Genomic DNA, 1,020 nt, shown 5'->3' on the forward strand with positions numbered 1-1,020 from the left:
TTATAGACACACACACACACACACACACACACACACACACACACACACACACACACACACACACACACACACAATGGTATATTTATATTGTAATAAAGTGATTAAAATCTGTTATCATAACACTTTGTACAAAGGTTTTCAGTCATTTCTGATGAGGAGATTATGATTTTGTTTTTCATATTAATGTTTTTTTTTCTACTTAAATATGTATCATTCACTTTTTTCAAAAAAGGTATTTTAATTTTTATTTTATTGAAGTAAAGTTTTAATGTTAACTGAGGTACTGTGTTATAAAATAAATATGCACATAATGATAATAATGCATTTTAGTTTTATTTACTCATTATTTTGGCAAGTTTGTTAAGAAAATATATAACTAAAGCAGAAAGTTTTAGATATCATTTAACGATTTATGTTTTGATTGAAACAGAACACTTACGGTAGACAAGTAAATGAAATAGATCTAATTCTACAAATTGTATCAATTGGACATAGATGATAAAATCACTATATAGTAGTGATGGAGATTTGTATCTGGATTTATGCTAATAGTCTTGGTTGTATATAGGAATATATGTGAGCATAATTGACCTACTTAACAAAGGATGTACGCGCATGTATGCAGGGGGGATTGCCCCGAACCCTCTATTTTTTTTTTTATGTAAAAAGATTATGCTTATATAGTTATGGCGAAGCTGCTTATGGTATTTAACATTTTTTACATAGTCTGCATTCTTCTGATGAAGCATTAGCACTTTTTGGCTTGAAATAGTCGCATGCAGTGACTTATGTTAACACTTTGTAATTGAAATCTCAAAGTTGTATTGCTATTGTTGGATTTTTTAGGCTGGATTCTTTACAGTAGGTGTCTGTGGCTTGTTGGCAATAAATTTTGACAATAAACAGCAACACAGTTCACTTATTTTTAAATAATATATTAAAACAAGTCAAATGTATACACAAATGTGCCTTTCAATACTGGTTACCACAGGTGTATCCCAAGCTTTAAGTAATTATCCT

The sequence above is a fragment of the Limulus polyphemus genome, unplaced genomic scaffold, assembly GCF_000517525.1.
Source record: "Limulus polyphemus unplaced genomic scaffold, Limulus_polyphemus-2.1.2 Scaffold262, whole genome shotgun sequence".
NCBI classification, from domain to species: Eukaryota; Metazoa; Arthropoda; class Merostomata; order Xiphosura; family Limulidae; genus Limulus; species Limulus polyphemus.